The following is a 22761-nucleotide window of genomic DNA, read 5'->3' as shown; positions in this document are numbered from 1 at the left end:
ACACCCCGAGGCCTATTATGGGGAGGTGGGGGGGAGGGATTGCTTTGGGAGTTATACCTGATGTAAATGACGAGTTGATGGGTGCTGATGAGTTGATAGGGGCAGCACACCAACATGGCACAAGTATACATATGTAACAAACCTGCACGTTATGCACATGTACCCTAGAACTTAAAGTATAATAATAATAATAAATATATATATATATATATATAAAACACCCATATTCTGTCAAAAGAGGGGAAATAAATGGCAGTAGTTTAAAAAATAAGCTCAGCTTCAAACCATAGCTCCTTCCAACAGGGTCCCTAGATTACGCCCCTGCTATATTAGTACTTACTTTTTCAATGTAGTGGGCATTCCTTTCTGCTGCTGGTAAACTGGAGAAACAAGTGGGTGGAATTCACATTTCTCACCGATTGGAATCTAGAATCTGATAGTGATACTCAGAGCTCTTCAGGGTGCTGCCTCCAGAGTGAGCAGTCTCCTGGGTGAGCTTCAAATAACAGAACAGCCAGCCGACCCATCACAAATGCACCAGGCCTCTCATCCAAGGGTACTTATAGAAAAGTCCAGTTTAAAACATTGTATATGTTAGAATTTGGTAGAATGGATATGAACTAAGTAGCTGAATTAAAGAATGTGAATCCTTTTCTTTGGATGCCAAACATCATATCTCCTCCACTAAAATTGTTATTCCTTCAGAGTTTCAGCATGTTACTTGTAAAAACTGCTAATTTGAAATTGTGCTTTGTTATAGTACATCTACACACAGGTTAGTAAGGCAGTCACTAGACATTATTAAAAAGGGGTACAGAAATTCTGTGGCTTTCGTGCCTCCAGATTCTGCCTGATTGATACTTCACTACCAGTGCCCAAAGGCAAAACACAAGGCCATTCAAAAATCGTTTTTTACTTTATTCCTTGCCTCTAGCAGTGGGTTTATCTAGGGCTGAGAAGTCTTAAGGCAAAGTCATCCTTGGGCAGCATTGTTTTGTTAAGCAGTGATTCTCAACCCTTGTTGCATATGGGACTTAGTGGGGAATTTTAAAACCTACAGATACATGGGTATATGTCTGGAATAATTAAATCATAATCTCTGGGGAGGGAGTGTCATTTTTTATGTTTTTAAACAGATTATCATGTGCAGCCAGGGTTAAGACCCACCTGAGTGACAGGAACTGGTTTATGTAAACTTAATGCCAACAAAAATAGGCGTGCCTATTTATTTCAGTCTGTTACCTTGCCATTTCCACCATTTTTTTCTTTTATTAGGGTTAAGACAATATGAATTTCACAACCACAACTACCGCCATACCACCATTATCATATATTAGGCTCCAGTGATGCAACTAGGTATTAATATATATCTCAAGAGAAAACAACACTTCAAGAATGGTGTTATGAGAACCCCCAATAATGAGGAAATTGAAACTCAGAGAAGTAATGAACTCACAGCTACCTTGCAATAGAATAGAGACCTCAAAGCCTGAATCCCCCACTTAGGCTCTTTAGCAGTTATAGGTTCCTTTGAGTTTGGGGACCTACCTTAGACGTTGTTGGATTTCCCTTAGCCTTAAACTGCTCAGAAATATTTGAAGATACTCTTCAATTTTTTAGTCATCTGGATAGAATATACTGTTCTTCCATGTAGCCCTCCTTCAATCATGCTGATCCCACTGCTTATATCCTCAACCGTTCCCTATCTCCCATCTCTCTCATGCAGCCATAATGCTTTCTACTTGATTGCAAGAGTGGCCCCTTTAACACTACCCCCAAACTTTTGATTTTATTTCTGTAACTTTCAGTTTTGCACCTACCTCCTAACATATGCTAATTACCCTGAAGTTATCTCGTGGCAAGCATCAGTGATTTTGTTTCCCTGCTTGAAGCAAGAAGAGTGCAGACATTACAATCCTGTTTTTTTTAGTTCTGATTCTACTGTTTACTGGCCAAGTGTCCTTGAGACATTACTCAAGATCTTTGAGCCTGTGCCCTTACTGGTAAAACTGATCTGTAAAATGGATCATAATACCTACTTTTCTGGAGATATATGCATAAGTTTTTTAGTATATGGCCTGATTCATAGACTCTAGGTAAGTATATAGTTCCTTTTTTCTCTCTTTCTGACCTCTTACACCTCTGTAAGAGAAGTTACACTTAACCATCACAATGATTGCTACTAAGATATTGCATTGCCACTGACATTTGTCTAGTGATCACGTATTTCCCTAGAGGAGCTTTGAATTCAATTTAAAAAAATACAGTGCATACAGACCTAGGCGTTATGTGTCTATCCAGTAAAAAACTGGGGCAGTGTGAACAATAGAACTCAAGAGACTAAGGCAACTGGTGGGGTTGTGTGTTAAAAATAATTTTAGATTATTGGCTGAGAAATACTCCTAGTGTGCCTGCATTCTTCAATATTGCCTTCTTTAGATACTACCAATTAGCAAATAATCAGACTCTCCTGCAAAATACTTCATTATTTTTCTCTGCATTTTCCCTGTGACCATATATCTGACTGTGTTTACTTACTGGGTGACTTTCTGTAATTGGGTTCAAACAGTTCAGCAAACATCCAATCCCCATGCACACACAAGTCTAACCTCTAAGTAAGCAATGTGGCTCTTAGATGAATGTATGGCCAGGAGATTTACTGATACGGAAGAAATTAAAGTCATCATGATTATTTTTCTATACTTTATTTTCTGGAGAACAAAAAAGCAAAACTATTCACATGTTGCTAAAATCTAGCTTGTAATCTTCAGGTCTAAGAAGTACATGTAGCAATAATGCTGTATGAGTGAAAATAAGACTCTTTTCTAAAGGGGATTATTTTAATGAGGGCTACTTCCCTGGGGAGATGCTGGAATTCCAGGTTCCAGAATTCAGCTCTGCTTCCTGAGGGATGATCGTGATAGACCAACGAAAGGACACCACAGAGTCCAGACTCATTCTTAAAGTGGAAAAAGTTTTTATCATTGCATCAAAGGGAGGTGAGAGAGATGTTGACATAAGACGTGCCAACATGGAAATGAAAGCAGGAGAGATCATCTTCTTAAAATTCTCTGCTCTAGGATTTTCTCAAAAATAAAGAGGAAAAATAGATGAACAAATACCAATAAGCATTTGTTGAAAATCCACTGCATCAGCTATGGAGAATAAAAATTTGCAAGGAATTAACCTTTCTAGATCTCAGCTTTAACTGTAAGATGGAAATGATCAGCAAGATCTACTTCAAAACGTTATGTTGAGGATATGAAGAAATAATGGTTGTAATAGTTGCTGGCACATTAGTGCTTCATAAGTGTAGGCCCCCTTTGTCCTATTACTTTTGTTTTTAACATAGTTCCAGCAAGTTTTACAATCTAGATTATCAGCCCATAACCCTCCATCCCTTCAGCTCGATAGAAGTACAAAGAGAAGGCTAGGGCAATAAGTAATAGCTGAAACAGTGTTGTGATACAGAGGAGAAAAGAAACGCTAAAACCCTCTATAATATGTAAATGTACATGCTCAAGATTAGAGCTTTTGAATATTTAATGTAAATGAAAATAAACCATTATAGTCTGTGCAAACATCACTGTAATATAATTTATTACAATAAGAGATGTTTGTTATGAATGATCCTAGTGAGCAAATCTACATTTATGACTAGTAAAATGATAACTATTACTACATGTTAAGGATCATCATGTATTATTTAATTTTCATATGTGTACTTCAAAGTATGTATTATTACCACTTTATTTTATTATTATTATTATTCTGAGATGGAGTCTTGCTCTGTCACCCAGGCTGGAGTGCAGTGGCGCCATCTTGGCTCACTGCAACCTCCGCCTCCCGGACTCAAGTGATTCTCCTGCCTCAGCCTCCCTTGTAGCTGGGATTACAGGCGCCTGCCACCATGCCCAGCCAATTTTTTTTGTTTTTCACCATGTTAGCCAGGATGATCTTGATCTCCTGACCTCATGATATTACCACCTTAGCCTCCCAAAGTGCTGGGATTACAGGCATGAGCCACTGTGCCCGGCCTATTATTACCACTTTATATGTGAAGAAACGGAGGCTCCTAGCTGTCAAGGAACTTTTTAAGGTTGCAAAGGGATTAGCTAGGACAATTTTAAACTATTTGGAAAAATAATTGATTGGAAACTCCTCTTTTTTTATGTCCCAGAAAAAAAAATAAGTTGTAAAATATTAAGCTAAGTTTTAGAACCAGTTAGGTATAAACATTTTCAGAGAAGAGAGTGAACAAGTTGCGTTCTAAGAATAGAGTTCATCAAGGAAATAGGCTTAGGGTTGGAATCTCAGTAGATGTTAAAGAAAAGAAAGAGCATGCTGGTTGGGTAAACCTCTATGGACAATTGCACCAAGGTGGAGTTAGATTCATGTGGGTGCTGGCTTTGAACTGTATAGATTTGATACCTGTCGCAAACTGTGCTTCCAAATAATGATTTGTGAATAAACGAATAAATATCTCTCTTATTTTTATTTTGGTACCAAGCTGTATGCTAAGGATTGTGATACTTCACTAGACCTATACTTTCAATGAGTTTTATATTTTCATATTTCCAAGAGTCTTAATAAAGTTCACTTCTCTTTCTGCTTGATCTTTCCATCTTCCATCCATGATGAACTGCCATATTGGTTTTGCTAAATTGCCAGCTCTCAGTGAAATCCATAGTCACTGTGCTATAATGGTATTTTGTAAAGCACTGTTTCTTCCTTAATAGCGGTAGGTTGGAGAGAAAATCTACTTAATTTCTAGGATCTTACTTCTGTTGTAGATTCTGCCTAATAAATTCTTCTTTAAGCCAGTGAACCAGGGTAATTGCCCCCAAGCCTCAGAGGCTATTAGCAAGGATAAGAAGATACAAGGAATATGGGAGTTTAAGACCACTATCAGAGATGGGAGACCTAGTCAGAGTCAGCAAATTATATAGTCATTTAGACTTTTTTTTTCCTACAAATTCTACTGAGAAGAGTATTTATTATGTGAAAAAAAATTAACAATATATTAAATGTGAAAGCAGATTAAAAATAGGAAGTAGAATTTGATGGTACTTTTTGCAGAAAAAAAATACATACACATAGAAAAAGTCTGGGAAGACAATAGAAAATATTAACAATTGTCATCTCTAACAGTGGACCTATGAGTAATTTTTCTTTTTGTTTATCTGAATTTTCTAATTTTTCTACAATGAATATGATAATTACAACAATCCTAGTAATGACATCCAACTCTTTTTTTTTTTTTTTTTTTGAGACAGAGTCTCGCTCTGTTGCCCAGGCTGGAGTGCAGTGGTGCTATTTCAGCTCACTGCAAGCTCTGCCTCCTGGATTCATGCCATTCTTCTGCCTCAGCCTCCTGAGTAGCTGGAACTGCAGGTGCCCACCACCACGCCCGGCTAATTTTTTTTGTATTTTTTAGTAGAGACAGGGTTTCACCGTGTTAGCCAGGATGGTCTCGATTTCCTGACCTCGTGGTCCTCCCACCTCGGCCTCCCAAGACATCCAACTCTTATTGAGTGTACACTAGTGAGCTAAATACATAGGCTCCACTCTGGGATTGAATCACATGGGCTTGGATCTTGGGTTCTCTTTTATTAGCTGTGTTAAGAAGTAGGCTACAAACCTCACATACACGATCTCACAACATCTCTATGGGGTACATACTGCATCTCCCAGTAGCCCATAATGTAATTTTATACATTAAAAAACTGAAGCTTGTAGAGTTGAATAAACTTACCTATGTTCACATAGAATGTGTAAATATAAAACACATAATAAAAGTGAAAGTTATCCTGATAAAGAATGTCAGACTCAATCATGTTAATTACAATAAAATCTCACAAATGAAATTCTGTCAAGATTATACATACAGATGTGCATATATTTGTGTAGTGTGTATATAGGAGTGAGGTTAGAGGGAGAGAAGACATCCCCTTGGATTGAGTTTGGGAATTGATAGGTATGAGGATAAGAGCAATAATATTCAATTTGTGGATATTCCACTCAGCAAATTCATCAAGTTTATCTTTTTCTCCTCTGTTTTTGCTATAGTCAGTCACGTTCTGCATCCCTTCAACCCAAAAGAGATACATAGCCACAGGCCTACTTTAGAGTGGGAAGACTGGCTGTTTTCCTAGACTTGGCTCCTGGTAAGCCATGCTGGCCATTTAATGTGGTTGCTGCCTTGTGGCTTAGTACTAGAGATGATGGCCCACCAGAGGAAGAGAGCTTGTGAGAGCCAAGAAAATGGGTCAAACATAGGAAGCCAGGAAAGGAAGTTAATCCATGTGACTAGCATGAGGCTCTGTGGTCTTGGTAAAGGGAATCTCTAAGTGAGGCCAAACTGTGAGTTGGAAGTAGGGAAGCAATACTTTATGCGTCAGTAGTCATTCCCTGAGTAGGTGTTCTTTTGTGGCATGACAAGCAAACATGAAGTTCTGTGAGCGTTGAAAATGGTTGGAAGGAACAGAATTAAATCAAGTCCAAAAGACACTGGGCTTGCAGTAGAAGATTGGGGAACAGGGAGAGATGAAGCTAGAGAAATTAAATAGTTCTCCATTAGGAGGCTATAACAGCTATCCTCCAGTTGTGATAGCATTTAACCAGACAATTTATTTAATCTGGTTTTACTTTTTAACATCTCGTAATTTATGTTGGGGAATTTGAATTACCCAGTAGGCAAACTAAGGATGTACTCAGAGAAGTAGCAAAACATGGGCCCCCCAAAATGAGAAAAGTTCCTATTGGTAAATACATCAACATTTTGCAATCAGAAAAATCTTGAAAGAAGCTATTTGAATTGCTACATGAATGTGAATGTTATGATGTGAATTAAAATAATAAAAATTTATATTGAATTATATTGGTGGGGCTAGTATCTTTTCAGGGGTTGGGTTATTAAATTTCTTAATCCAGCCCTGTAAATACCATAGACTGAAAGTTCTTTTCATTATAATCATCATCAATATCACCCTAAAATTTGAGCCCTTGCAATGTACCAGATATGTATGGTGCTTACTTCATGACAATCATTACCTCATTTAATTCTTACAACTATCCTAAGAGGTAAACATCATTATCCTCATATCACAGATGAAGTTAGATGAGACTGACAGAGATTAAGTGACTTGCCTGAGGTCCCACAGCTGATTGATGACGCAGCTGAGATGCAAATCAATTTCTCCTTCCTCAGAGTTTTTGTGTATTCCATGAGTGAAAAAGGTCATATTGCTAGCAATGTAGGTAGTAATGACATAAAACGCCCATGGGAACTGTTGGAAAAGCTAAATCATCAGCATACCTATGTTACTTTACAAGGGTCACCTCAGTTTGGATGTCTGATCCAAAATTCCTTGGAGATGGTCAGTATTGTCAACCTACTTGCTCAACAAATATTTTAGCAGTTCCCACTTGGGGCATGACCTTACTATCCAAATCAGAGAGTTCTGTTTTGTTTTTAAGATAATTCTCCAGCACAATGTTGCTACTAGTGCCAGCAATGGTATAAACTTTGTATTACTTTTGAAGCCATGTTAAAATGGTTGTCTACCTTTTCCTCCCTCCCTCCCTGCCTGCCTGCCTTCTTTCCTTCCTTCCTTCCTTCCTTCCTTTTCTCTTTCTTTATTGCTTGCTTTCTTGCTTTATTCATTTTTGCAATAAAGGACTTTACTTAAAATATAAGGATTTGACTTAGTTCTGGATGGCATCAGTTTTTAAATAGTATTAAATCATATATGTTTGAGGCTGCAAATTTTAGCTATGTGCATTTTGGAATGCATTTCTTCCTGTAGAGCTGTATATATTACAGGTTGTAAATAAATTTAACATGTTATGATTTTATTTGCCAAGTTGATCTAGAGTGGAACAGATTTTACTTTCATAGACATCAACTTTCTCAGTCAAAATGTCACTTTCTCAAGGAACCCATCCCTAAAACCTCTCTTACATACCCTCATAGCCTCTAAAACTTCCCTTTTATTCATGCTATCAATGTTGTAGTTAAATGATTATCACTGAAGTTATTTGTTCAAGGTCATTCCCATTAGTCTGAAATCACCATCAGGGCAGGGACAATATCTATCTGATACAGTGCTGTAAACTGAGGCCTTTTGAAGGCAAAGCACTGGATTACAGTAGGTATGCAATTAATATTTGTTGAACAAATGAATGCACCCAAATTGTTTTCCTATATTTAGTTCTTAGCTTTATGAACAGATAGGTTTCAACTATTTCCATAGTTTGCTACCTTTGAGAATTGAAAATGTCAAAAAGTGACATTACCTTTCAAAGCTAGTGGAGACCCTGAGAAAACTATGTAATATGTCACTTGAAACTCAGAGAAGTGGTTAAACAAACACCTCTATATCTGCTAGTGGGTAAGGATGGCAATTAAGTAATTTGAAAGAATTAGCAAAATGCACAGGAGTGTCCCCTAAAACCTCCAAACTTGCATGGTCCCTAATGCAGGCCAGACCTCAGAAATTCTAGGATTTATTTCTGGAAAAATATGAGCATTCTTTTCATAAAACTCAAATATTTCAGCATTTTGACAATAGCTTTCCTTTATCCCGACTGCATTTGATTCCAAGAGACTGAAACATAAGATTGGCATACTCTTTAAAAAGAAGGTTTTTGAGAATAATTCTCATTTTGAATATTGATTTTTTTTTTTTTTTTTTTTTTTTTTTTTTTTTTTTTTTTTTTTTTTAGGCGGAGTCTCACTGTGTCGCCCAGGCTGGAGTGCAGTGGCCAGATCTCAGCTCACTGCAAGCTCCGCCTCCTGGGTTTACGCCATTCTCCTGCCTCAGCCTCCCGAGTAGCTGGGACTACAGGCGCCCGCCACCTCGCCCGGCTAGTTTTTTTTTTTTTTTGTATTTTTAGTAGAGACGGGGTTTCACCGTGTTAGCCAGGATGGTCTCGATCTCCTGACCTCGTGATCCACCCGTCTTGGCCTCCCAAAGTGCTGGGATTACAGGCTTGAGCCACCGCGCCCGGCCTTGAATATTGATTTAATGAAGGTCCTAGAGTTTGTTGCTCTGATAAATTCTGCTTAATATTTGCATATTATGAGGATGTGCCCAGTCTACAGCATATGTGGGAGTGTGTCTCCCATCTATAGGCAGGCCCTATAGTTTGGTAGCAGATACCTCGCCCTCTGGCCCACCACCTCCAACACACCATGCTCACGTATTCAACATAGTTTCATTTCTTCAAACCCTACCATTCTTTTAAAAAGTGTCATTGTATTTGTGACAATAATATTCTCAGGCACTTGTAAGTATTAAATAATTTGTCTAAGACCTTATATCCTTAGAATAAATTCCTAGTATGAGTGATATTAGGATTAAAGGAGATCTGAACACTTTGGAGTCATAGAACTGATTTTCAGAGAACCGAAATGTAAAACTGAACATAGATTTTATCATCACTATGGCTATTTGTGTGTGTGTGTGTGTGTCCAGAGACAAAGCTATTTTATTGTGAACACTGTTCTTCTGTGGATTTCTTCATTCTCAGTTTAGGAGCTTGGCTTTAAGAAAAAGGTGTAAATGGCTTTTTACTTTTCTGTAATTTGAATGTACCTGGCAACTGCAAAAGTTATTGGGGACTAGAAGTGATTGCTTTAGATTACCTTTTGAAAAGGCGCCAGCTCTTTTCTGATCTGGTAGAAGCATACAACAGAGATCAGTAATGTAACAAAAAAGAAACTATGGATTGAATGCCAAATCAGTCATGGACCAAACCCAATGGTTGACATGGCCCTAGGTCATAAGAGCACATATTTTAGTCAGAACCTAATTTAAAGCAAAAGCAGTTGTGTTTTTACTTGTTAGGGAGCTATTTGGAATGCAGATGTTTAACAGCACAATTTCATTTTCAGAAACATTTCTCTTTGTTTGGTGCCATTAAAATTTAGCAGCATAATTTCCAAAAGACCTTTAATTGGACCGAGGCAGCAGAGGACTATCAGTCCTTTCAATTTATCCTTATTGCACTCTTTGTAAAGCAACAGGGACTTTGCATGTGAACAGCAAAAGGGCAATGGACAGGGAAAATCATGAGGATGTCTGAAAAGTGGGCTAGAACATGAGTGGTAGGTATAAATGACATCCAGGTATATAAAGCTCCTGCTCATCCACTCAACTGAATTCTAGTGGGTCTCAACAACAGTCTGTATTGTAGCTGTGTAATTGAGACTTACTAGTGAATACTCCTTCTCGGAAGGATTTGTTTCACCGTTCTTTAGTTTCTTTCCCACTTCGGATGACATTGATTTCTATCTTGAATGGCCTGGGTGCTTTCTGGAACTGAAAGGGGGCCTGCCTGCCATGGCACAGTAACCATACCAGTGGAGAAGGATATGGGCATTGCATCAAGATCCTCTTTAGGTTGGGTTGACTTTAATTTGTTCCAAGTGGAATGAAATGCTGTTTCTGATGTGCTGCCTACCTAATAGAAAAAGACCACCTAATAGATTGGATGCAAATAGGCAATAAGTTTCCCCATTGCCCTATAGACTTCCTATACATTAGCTGCTCAGAGAAGGACAAGCAGCCAGGCCTGGCGGCTCACGCCTTTAATCTCAGCACTTTGGGAGGCCGAGGTTATAGTGAGCCGAGACTGTGCCACTGCACTCCAGCCTGGGCGACAGAACGAGACTCAGTCTCAGGGAAAAAAAAAAAAAAAAAAAAAAAAAAAAAAGACCGGGCTTGCTGGTTCACGCCTGTAATCCCAGCACTTTCGGAGGCGGAGGCGGGTGGATTATGAGGTCAGGATCGAGACTATCCTGGCTAACATGGTGAATCCCCGTCTCTACTAAAAATACAAAAAATTAGCCGGGCATGGTGGCGGGCGCCTGTAGCCTCAGCTACTCGAGAGGCTGAGTGAGGCAGGAGAATGGCGTGAACCGGGGAGGTGGAGCTTACAGTGAGCCAAGATCGCGCCACTGCACTCCAGCCCGGGCGATAGAGCGAGACTCCGTCTCAAAAAAAAAAAAAAAAAGGGGGGGGGTGGGGTGGGGAAGCAATACTGTTGTCTTCAATTGGAAGTTGTAGATAAGAGAGGAAAAAATATCAGATAATTGATTTTCAGCTTTTCTTTACTAACGGATGATTACTTAGGAAATTGCACATAAAGTGATGCATACCCTTTTCTGTACAAATTACACCAAAGGAACATATTCTGAGGATGAAATAAATGACCTTTCTGCAGAAAAGAAAATATTTTATTGTTAGTTGTGTGCTGATAGATTTGCACCAGGTGAATCCTCTCAGCTGTGTTTTTCAGTGGCAGTTCCTGGGCTCCAACTGGGATGTCTTGGACCCAACACCAATTTTTCAGAAACCAATACACAGGTAGTTTGCAATTTATGTTTTATTGGCTTATGAGTGAGATCTAAAATGAAGAAGATTTCTTTGAAAGATGTCACAGAAGGCACTTTGGTACTTGAGTGTATAATACCACATTTCATTTAGCCCAGCAGGCCTAAATGAATACTCACTATCAGATGGTGAAAAACTCCACCCCGATGTGATTGACAACTGCATTTCTGTGTAGCCTTCTCACCAACATGGGCATTTTATAAAGTTAGAATTTGTTTCCCACCACCACCCACCCCGCCACCCACCTCCTCCACCAAGTTTGACTCAGAGATTAATATTTAAAGTACTTACATCACCAAAGGAAAGGTGGAAGATTCGTTTGTATAACTTTTATTTTTTATTTTTTGTTTTTTAATTTTTTTGAGAGAAATAACATGGTGAAGTGGGAAGCATCGGGATTTGGACTCTGACTGACTTAAATTTGAATTGCAACTTTGCTATTTAATAGCTGCATGACATTGAGCAATTACTTAGTTTCTCTGAACCTCAATTTCTTTACCCCAGAAATGGGAATAATAACATTGCCTTTCAGGACTATTACAAAAATTGGTTCTAATTCTGTAAGTTTCTTGGCACATTAATAGTAGATGATCAATAAGTGGTAGCTGCAGCTGCTATGATTGAAGCTGTTCTACAGCCAGAAGGAAAGGAGTATACATACATTCAAACCTTTTGCTTGTGGCTGCAAGAAACTGCAGATGCTTCTGGACTTGTATGAGAAAATATAATTAAGGCAAAAACTTTATTTTCATTTAAGCCTTTCAAGTTTAGAAAACCGTTTCCATCAGACCCCTCAAAATCCCGATCAGTCCTTTCCTTAGGATTTGTAAATAAGAACAGAGAAGGCAAGTGTGAATTTTATGCTGACACCAAACTTAAAAACATTAGGTTCACTAAATGTACTTCATCTTTTGCCCAGTTTTTGATGGCAAAGGGAGTGACAAGATGTCATATATTTATACCTAGAAATGAAATAAGGGGAATGTACTGTGTAGGAAAACAGGATGAAATAGTGTAAAAATTTGGGACTGAACACTGAGCTTTGAATTCTGGTTTCAACAACATCACTTACCAGCTGTTTGACCTCAGACACATTATTTCATGCTAATGGACCTTAGTTTTTCCCCCTGCCCTGACTACCATATGGGGCTATTGTGAAGATGTAGAGAAATGAAGGATATAACAGTATTTTCAAAAAACCAAAGTCTTACACAAAAATGAGATGTCATTTTGCACAGGTTTTCCTGTATGGCTCCAGTGTTGTATGTACCTTAATTTATTCCTGATGTCACTCCTACTAATGCTGTGACCATGGGAAAACTACAGAATCTTTCTAAACCTAATTCTATATCTTAAATTGTCATCTCAATGTTTATTATATACGGTTACTGGGATAAAATGAGTACATATGCTTGAGACACTTTGTAAGTAGTCATTATAGTGTAGATAATGTTGGTAATGGTGGTGATCTTATTTAGCAACTAGCCCAGAAGTAGAATGCCTTGCCCAAAATATAATCTGAGAAAATAAGTTTAGGACCAATATGGATTCCTGACATTCAGTTTAAATAAACTGACCTTTATTGAGTCTCTGCTCATAAGCACTACAGAATTTTTAAATGTCAGTCTCTGGAAATTACAATTGAAATAGGGAGAGGGATAACAATAGACAGACAGGTAAATGCATAAATAGGTATTATTGAGCATAATTATGTGCCAGGTAATGTGCTAAGTACTTTATAGAAATCAGCTTATGTTATTTTCACAACAATTCTATGAGATTGGTGTGAAAACTTACTTTATAAATGAGGAAACAGAGGCACAGAGAGATTAAGTGACTTGCCCAAGTTCATAGCTAATAATGGTCAGAGTTGGGTTGGGAACACAGAAGTTTCACTCTGAAGCTCATACCTTGTCCATTATGACCAGGAAAAAAGAGGTGCATAAATGTTGTACAAAGCTTTATCACATTATGCACAAACATAGAAAACAGTGTTTCAGAGGAGAAGCAAATTCCATTAGCCTTCAAATATTTATGTGACAATGAATATGTTCTGAGCCCTTAAATGGGCACTTGTGACTTGTCCAAAATGAGACAACTAGTCAATGGAAGAGCTGGAACTAATGCGTGTATCTTAGTCTGTTTTCACATTGCTATAAAGAACTGCCTAAGACTGGGTAATTTATAAAGGAAATAAGCTTAATTGACTCACAGTTCTGTATGGCTAGGGAGGCTTCAGTAAACTTATAATCATGGAAGAAGGGGTACCAAGCATGCCCTTCTTCACATGGCAGCAGGAGAGAGGAATGCTGAGCAAAGTGGGAAACCCCCTTAAAAAACTGTCAGATCTCATGAGAACTCACTCACTATCACAAGGATAGTATGAAAGTAACTGCCCCCATGATTCAGTTACCTCCCACCAGGTCCCTCCCACAACATGTAGGGATTATGGGAACAACAATTCAAGATGAGATTTGGGTGGAGACATACATAGCCAAACCATATCAGCATCTTTCCTAAACCAAAGTCCCACATTTTCCAAGTTCAATTCAAGTATTTACTGAGAAATAATAATTATATTGTGAAATAATGGGAAAGAGGATGAGTTTACAAATAAAGTATAGTTCTTGCCCTTGAGGAGCTTACAATCTAGTAATAGGAAGGACAATTGTGCCCACATGTAATTATATAACTCACCTTAATGGAACAAGTTCGATAGCAAGGGATATCCTGCATGTTGTTTCTGTACATCTCAATTTAATCACTCAGCACACTTGTTTATTCAAAGTCTTTCTGCCCTGCAGAAAGTTCACTACATCATCCTTAGCATAGTTCCTGATACAAACTAGGCACTCAGTAAATAGATATTGAATAAAATGAACAAATACAAAAGCAAAATAATGTAAGCACAGAGGAGAAGATGGTTAATTAAATGTGAATTGGAAATGTACTGGCTAAAGCACAGCCAACTAGGCTAAACTTTACCAAAATGTTAGGTCTCTAAGGAAAAGAGATCATTTAGATGAAAGAGGACCTGTAATTTATATTAATCCATACCCTGCCTTTACTCCAATTTGTAGATGAATTACAATGGCAAGTCAGACTCTGGTTTATTTTTAACCCAGACTTTTTTTTTAAACCGTTTAATAAATTTGGAAAATATCTATTACAAGTTATTCATTAGAAAAATAAGAACTTGCAAAATTTAAACTGAAGAAAAACTGATTCCATTTTATGATTGCTTCACAAATTCTGAGTATGACAGCTCTAAAAGCCAGGCACTCTACTTTAAGAGGCCTCAGTGGTGTGTCCAAGACTGTATGGTAATAAAAGAAATGACCATTTATATTTATTTCATTTTGGTTTTGTGTATTAAACCCTACCATGTGTTTTAATTATCTTTTTAAAGAGATTTATTTCCTCAATTTGTGACCATTCCCTCCTTCCTTTCCTTTCTTCTTCTTGCTCTTCCTTCCTTCCTTCCTTCCTTCTTTTTTTCCTCTTCACTTTCCCCTCTTTCTTTTTTCACTTATGACTCATTACCATACTGTTATTTTTACCCATATCATTATTCATACATTTTCTCCCTTATAAAACTTAGTGCAGTGGGCAAGGGATAGCACATGCCTATGCCCTTTCTAGGGCCTTCACATTCTCCTACACTACCTTTTCTGCTTTTGGCAACCAGGAAAGAATCAGTAGAGGATCTAGAATGGGAAGAGTGGGGGAAACAGACACTTGGAAACAACACACCCAGGATGTTACATGTATTACCATCCCAAAAGCCATCCCACCATTTAAATCAATACAGTTGAAGAAGCTAACTTTCAAGATGATTAAGGCTTGGACAAGAGCATATTTATGCCTCATTCACAAAGCCCATGGTTTAGTACTACAGTTACTGTGTTAAGAACTAACGAAGTTAAAAGACAAAAGTATAAAAATAACTATAACTAAAAAATATGTTAATGGAAACATAATATTAAAAAACATAAAGTGTGCATGTGGGGGGAAGAGTAAAAGAGTAGAGTATTTGTATGCAATTGAAGTTAAGTTATTATCAGCTTAAAATAGATTATTATAACTGTAAGATGTCTTACGTAAGCTCCATGGTAACCACAAAACTATAACAATAGAAGATCTGCAAAAGAAAATGAGAAAGACACATGCACACGTATGTTTATTGCGGCACTATTCACAATAGCAAAGACTGGGAATCAACCCAAATGTCCATCAGTGACAGACTGGATTAAGAAAATGTGGCACATATACACCATGGAATACTATGCAGCCATAAAAAAGGATGAGTTTGTGTCCTTTGTAGGGACATGGATGCAGCTGGAAACCATCATTCTTAGCAAACTATCACAAGAACAGAAAACCAAACACCGCATGTTCTCACTCATAGGTGGGAACTGAACAATGAGATCACTTGGACTCGGGAAGGGGAACATCACACACCGGGGCCTATCATGGGGAGGGGGGAGTGGGGAGGGATTGCATTGGGAGTTATACCTGATGTAAATGACGAGTTGATGGGTGCTGACGAGTTGATGGGTGCAGCACAGCAACATGGCACAAGTATACATATGTAACAAACCTGCACGTTATGCACATGTACCCTAGAACTTAAAGTATAATAATAATAATAAATTTAAAAAAAAAAGAAAATGAGAAAGAAATCCAAAGCAACAAGAGAGAAAAAGAGGGACAAAAAAGATGCAAAACAGAAAACTATTAACAAAATGACAATAATAAGTCCTTCCTTATCAATACATATAATTACTTTAAATGTAAATAGATTAAACTTTCCAATCAAAAGATAGAATAACTAAGTGATTTTAAAAATAGGATTCTCGGCTGGGCACAGTGTCTCACAACTGTAATCCCAGCACTTTGGGAGGCTCAGGCGGGTGGATCACATGAAGTCAGGAGTTCGAGACCAGCCTCACCAACATGGTGAAACCTGCCTCTACTTAAAGTACAAAAATTAGCTGAGCATGGTGGTATGTGCCTGTAATCCCTGCTACCCGGGAGACAGAGGTTGAAGTGAGCCAAGATTGCACCACTGCACTCTAACCTGGGTGACAGAGCGAGACTCCATCTCAAAAACAAACAAACAAACAAACAACAATGAAAAGAAAAAGATTCTCATTATATTTTGTCTATAAGACTTATGTTAACTTAATGACATACATTGGCTGGAAGTCTGAAAGTGAAAGGATAGAAAAATATCCAAGAAAATGGTAATAAACTGTAGGTAAAAAATGTCAAAAAAATGCAAAGAAGGACATTATATAATGATAGAAGACTTAATTCAAGAAAATATAACAGTGTTAAATATATATTCACCTAACATCAGAGCACCCAAATATATAAAACAGACATTGACAGAATTAAAGAAAAATAAAGAACAAGTCAATATTATTAGGGGATTGTAATACTCTTCTTTCAATAATGGACAGAGTATCCAGACAGAAGATTGATAAGGAAACAGAAGACTTGAATGGCATTATAGATGAAATGGACCTAACATATGCAGAACATGCCAGCTAACAGCAGGAGAATAAACATTATTCTGAAGCACACATGGAACATTTTCCAGGATAGATGACATATTAGGTCTCAAAACTAGTCTTAACAAATTTAAGAAGATGGAAATCATGCCAAATATATTTTCCAACTACAATGAAATAAAACTAGAAATTAATGGCTAAAGAGAAACTGGAAAATTTACACATGAGGAAATTAAACAACTCACTCTTAACTAATAGGTCAAAGAAGAAATCAAAAGGGAAATTAGAAAATGTCTTCAGACAAATGCAAATAAAAGCACGGCATACCAAAACTTATGGGATACCATAAAAATAGTACTAAAAGGAAAGTTTGTATGAATATACAGTTACATTTAAAAGGAAGAAAGATCTCAAATAAACAACCTAATTCTACATTTCAAGCAACTGGAAAAAGGAAGACAAACTAAGCACAAAGTTAGCAGAAGGAAGAAAATAATTAGAGAAAAAAATAAAGAATAAAATTAAAAGAAAAAATCAATGAAACTAAGAGTTACATATTTTAAAACATCAACAAAATTGGTAAAGCTTTAGCTAGATTAACCAATAAAAAAAATAGAAGACTCAAATAGTTAAAATTTGTTAAAATGAAAGAAGTTATGTTACTACTGGTTATATGGAAATAAAAAATACTATAAGAGTACTGGGAACACTTGTATGAAAAGTTAGATAACCTAGATGAAATGAACAAATTCCTAGAAATATATAACCTTCCAAAACCGAATCATAAGTTAAAAATTTATATAGATCTCTAAACAATAAGCACATTAAATTAGTAATCAAAAGCTTCCCCACAAAGGAAAGCCCAGGACCAGATTGCTTCACTGGTAAATTCTATCAAACACTTAAAAAGGAATTAATGGCAGTCTTTCTCAAACTCTTCCAAAATATTGAAGGGGAAGGAACAATTTAAAACTCATTTTATGAGGCCGGGATTACCCTGATGCTAAAACTAGGAAAAAAGAATCACAGAAATACTACTACACACCAATATTGTCAATGAATATAGATGCAAAAATTCTCAACAAAATAATAGCAGATGAAATTTAACGGCACATTGAAAAGATCATATACCATGGCCAAGTGGAATTTATTTCTGAAATGCAAGAATGGTTCAACATATGACATTTAATGAATTGGATAATTCACATTAAAAGAATGAAGGATACAAATAATGAAACTATATCAATAGATGCAGAAAAAGCAGTTGACAAAATTGACACCTTTATTTCATTTAGAAAAATGTAAGTGGAAGTTGAACAATGGGAACACACGGACACAGAAAGGGGAACATCATATGCTGGAGCCTGCTGGGGGGTGGAGGGGTGGGGAAGGGATAGCGTTAGGAGAAATACCTAATGTGAATGACAAGTTGATGGGTGCAGCAAACCAACATGGCACATATATACCTATGTAACAAACCTTCATGCTGTGTACATGTACCCTAGAACTTAAAGTATAATAATTAAATTAAATTTTTAAAAAACCTCAACAAATTAGGAATATAAGAAAATTACCTTACAATATAAAAATCATATATGAAAAGTCCTAATCTAAACACCATACTCAATGGTGAAAAACTGAAAGCTTTTCCTCTAAAATTAGGAACAAGGATGTTCACTCTCACCATTCTATTCAACATAGTACTGGAAGTAATAGCCAGAGTAAGTAGGCAAGAAAAAAAAAAAAAAAAAAAAAAGAAACCTAAACTGGAAAGGAAGAAGTAAAATTATATTTGTTCACAGATACTATGATCTTATATGTAGAAAATTCTGAAGATTGTACATACAAAAAATCTGGAGCTTAATTTAAAAATTCAACAAAGTTATAGGATACAAAATCAATATACAAAAATTAGTTGTGTTTCTATATGCTAATAGTAAAATATCTGAAAATAAATTAAGAGAGCAATCCCATTTACAGTGCTATCAAGTTGAATAAAATATTGAGGAACAAACTTAACAGATGAAAGATTTGTTCACTAAAAACTACCAAATATTGTTGAAAGGAATGAAAGACACAAATAAATGTAAAGATATCCTATGTTCATGGATTGAAAGATAATATTGTTAAAATGTCCATATTACTCAAAGTAAGTTACACATTCATTGTAACCACTATCAAAATCTCAATGGTATTTGTTATAGGAAAATTAAAAAAAATAAAAATCATATGGAACCACAAAGGACCCCAAATAGCCAAAACAATCTTGAGAAGGAAGAATAAATATGAAAACTTTTTACCTCCTGATTTTAAAATATATTACAAAACTACGGTAATCAAGTCAGTATGGCACTAAACTGGACATACAAATTAATGAAATAGAATAGAGAGTCCAGAAATAAACCCACACAGATAAAAATCAAATGATCTTTTACAGAGATGCCAAGCCTATACATGGGGAAAGAAGAGTCTCTTTTAACAAATAATTTTGGGAAACAGAATACTCATATGCAAAAGAATTAAATTATCTTATACCACCCACAAAAATCAACTCAAAATAAAGACCTGAAGGTAAGACCTAAACCTACAAAACTCCTGGATAAAAATATAAAGAAAAGGCTATACAACACTGGTCTTTACTGTGATTTCTTGGATATGACAACAAAACCACAGGAAACCAATACAAAAATAGACAAGTGGTACTACCTCAGACTAAAACACTTCTACAGAGCAAAAAAAAACAATAAAGAGAGTGAAAAGGTAACCTACACAATGGGATAAAATAGTTGTACAGTATATACTTGATGAGGGCTTAATATCTAAAATAGATAAGATACTCCTACAACTCCGTAGCCAAAAAACAAACAACCTGATTAAAAATGGGAAAGGACCTGAATAGATATTTTTCCAAAGAAGTTAAACAAATAGCCATTTGGTATATGAAAAGATGCTCAACCTCACTAATCATCTTGGAAATGTGAATTTCAATCACAACGAGGTATCACCTCACACCTGTCAGAATTGCCATTACCAAAAAAAAAGAAAGAAAGAAAAGAAAACAACAACAAAAAAATGTTGTTGAGGATGTGGGGAAATTGGAAATCCTGTGCACTGTTTTGGGAGATGTAAAATGTGCAGTTGCTATGGGAAACAGTATGCAGGTTCCTCAAAGAGTGAAAAATAGACCTTCCATATAATTCAACAATCCCACTTTTGAGTGTTTATTCAAAAGAATTGAAATCAAGATCTGGAAAATAGATTTGTACTCTCATGTTCATTGAGTATTATTCACAATAGCCAAGAGGTAGAAACAACCTAAATGTCCATTGATGAATGAAGGGGTAAACAAAATATAGTATATGCATAAAACAGAATATTATTCAACCATAAAAAAAGAAGGAAATCCTATCATATGCTACACCAAGGGTAAATCCTAAAGACAATATACTAAGTGGAATAGGCTATAGAAGGACAAATATGGTATTACTCTGCTTATAAGAAATATCTGAACTAGTCAAACTCAAAGAAGTAGAAAGTGGAATGGTGGCTGTTAGGGGCTGGGGGAGGAGGAAATGGGATTTTGTTGTTCAATGGGTATAGACTTTTAATCATGCATGGTGAAAAAGTGGTAGAGATCTGTTTTACAACCTTGTGCTTATAGTTAAAAGCACTATATTGTACACTTAAAATTTAAGAGGGTAGATCTTATGTTTTGTGTTTTTTACCACAACTTAAAAAAAAAAACTGAAGAAAATACTTGCTATGGATAATAATGCTGTTTAATATTTTTTAAATTTGTGACTTGATTGGGAGGGAAGTAGAGGAGATATTTCCATGCCTTTATATTCTTCGATGCACACTTTTATTATCTTCTGAAATTATCAGCTGGGTGTGGTGGCTCACGCCTGGAATCTCAGCACTTTGGGAGGCCATGGCGAGTAGATCACTTGAGATCAGGAGTTTGAGACCAGCCTGGCTAACATGGTGAAACCCCGTCTCTGCTACAAATACACAGACTAGCTGGGTGTGGTGGTGCATGCCTGTAATCCCAGCTACTCAGGATGCTGAGGTAAGAGACTTGCCAGAGCCTGGGGCGTGGAGGTTGCAGTGAGCTGAAATTGTGACACTGCATTCCAGCCTGGCCAACAGAGTAAGATTGTCAAAAAAAAAAAAAAAAAAAAAAAAAAAGTCTTCTGAAATTATTATGACTTTTGGCTTGGCTTATATTATTTTAAGATTAAAATGACTTTGGAGTTTAGGATTCTCTTCATGTTTTACCACTAACTGGCTTTTGACTTAGGAAACTGCTCCCTCTTTTGTACTATCTAGCTATAAAGGGAGAACTCTTGAAAAAGCTTGAGAGAAATGCACAGCTGTCAGGAAGTGCAGCTTTTACAAATTAATATCTTGCTAAAATAAACAGAAGCTGCTTCAGCTTCAGTGCTAAGACCACTAGCAAATTTCTTTGAAAAAATGAGTTCATACACTTACGCCACTCAACCACACTAAATGTTCCACTAAAGTGCTGACTATAGGAACACATTGCCATTTTGTTTTCAAAATCAAAATGCTTATTTATTGATTTTACACTGAGAAGTAGAACACAGGCCAGAATACCTATATTGATGTGATCATTGAAAGATACTTTTGTCTTCTTCCACGTTTGACTTATTTCAATTAGTGTTAAACGCTTGGTGCTGAATTCAGAGGATGCAGTTGCAAATAAGAGAGCTCTCTCATTGCCCTACTAGGAACTACTTACATTCTGTTTGGGGAAAAGGGTACAAACTAAGTTATAGTGTAATTCTTGTTTTAAATACAGTTTTGTTAAGTGTTGTAATAGAGAAGCACAGGTGCTAAATCAATGTTTAATGGAAAGATGACATGAGCTATCCTGGAAGGTGACCCAGTGTTCAGGGAATGCTTTCTTGAGGAGGTGATGATATGCAAGTTGAACTCCAGAGGACAGGGAAGACACCAGAATTTATGAATAAAAGAGATCTGGATGGCAATCTGGTTGGAAGTAAAGACTAGAAGCTTTATTTTGGAGCTGTGTTGCATAGTAAGCCCACTTCTTTTTAGATTATACTGTATGTTTATTTAGGGTGGTTTTGGGGGAGTTGCCTCTTGATGCAGCCTACAGAAGGGTGAGTAGGAATTAATTATATGAAAGTATGAAGTGGGAAAAAGAGCATCCTCCATGGCCACAAGGTAGGACTGAGTGCAAGTATTTAAGGTCTGTGTGGTTGGAGGACAGAGCAAGAGTGCGAGGTACAGACAAGACTGGTAAAAAGCCACATAGGCCAGATCACACGGGCATGATTAAAGACCATCTGAACTACTTGAAACATTATACTATCTATGAGGATAAAGAGTTACAGAAAATGACATTTAATTGACAGGTATCAAGCATAAAGGACCTGATCATAATTGCATTTTAGGAATTACTCTGGGTGCTGTGTGAGAATGAATTAGAGTAAGGGTGTATGCCAGAGACCAGTTAGAAATCTGTTTCACCGGTTCTACACAGAAATGATGCTAGGTTAGATGTTAAAGTGGTCATCATGGTGATTGAAAGAAATAGATAAATGTTAAATAAATTTACACAGACAAGTATACAGATACTGTAGAGCATGACTTAATATGCCAAGGGGATCTGAAAAGCTTACAGAAGTGACATTACTTTAATCTTGAAGGATGAGAATAAATTTCTGGTAGAAGTATAGTTTAGCACTTAGATTCAATTGCAAAGATATGCAAATTTTAAATGATTACCTTTTTACTAGTGTTTCTTTCATAATCTTTAAGAAATGTTACATAATTAGTGTTCTGATTTCTGTAATTGT

General features: G+C 36.6%; 1 protein-coding gene across 18 annotated transcripts in view; it reads left to right on the top strand.

Annotated features, from left to right (window-relative positions):
* The window catches only part of DLG2 (discs large MAGUK scaffold protein 2), a 2230265-nt gene that overhangs the window by 1353135 nt on the left and 854369 nt on the right, over positions 1-22761 (top strand). The window lies entirely within an intron of this gene.

The sequence above is a fragment of the Macaca thibetana genome, chromosome 14, assembly GCF_024542745.1.
Source record: "Macaca thibetana thibetana isolate TM-01 chromosome 14, ASM2454274v1, whole genome shotgun sequence".
Classification (NCBI taxonomy): Eukaryota; Metazoa; Chordata; class Mammalia; order Primates; family Cercopithecidae; genus Macaca; species Macaca thibetana.
This window is presented reverse-complemented; position numbering and strand designations above follow the sequence as displayed.